The sequence below is a fragment of the Colobus angolensis genome, unplaced genomic scaffold (genome assembly GCF_000951035.1).
Source record: "Colobus angolensis palliatus isolate OR3802 unplaced genomic scaffold, Cang.pa_1.0 Scaffold37, whole genome shotgun sequence".
Classification (NCBI taxonomy): Eukaryota; Metazoa; Chordata; class Mammalia; order Primates; family Cercopithecidae; genus Colobus; species Colobus angolensis.
In genome coordinates this window covers 1,968,642-1,968,846 of record NW_012117043.1, presented here as the reverse complement: position 1 = coordinate 1,968,846, position 205 = coordinate 1,968,642, and positions in this window count along the sequence as shown.

Here is a 205-nt window from a genome sequence, read left to right as displayed (position 1 = left end):
GCCTTCGGGAGGAGGAGGCGGAGGAGGCGGAGGAGGAGGGGTGGGAGGAGGGGAGGAGCAACAGGCACAAGCCTGACACAGCGGGCCCGGGAGAAGCAGGCAGCCCCGCAGTGAGCAACTACATCCGCTCCCGCCGAGACATCCGCTCCTTGCCCGAGAACATCCAGTTTGATGTTTACTACAAGGTATGCGCCGTGGGCCTGCT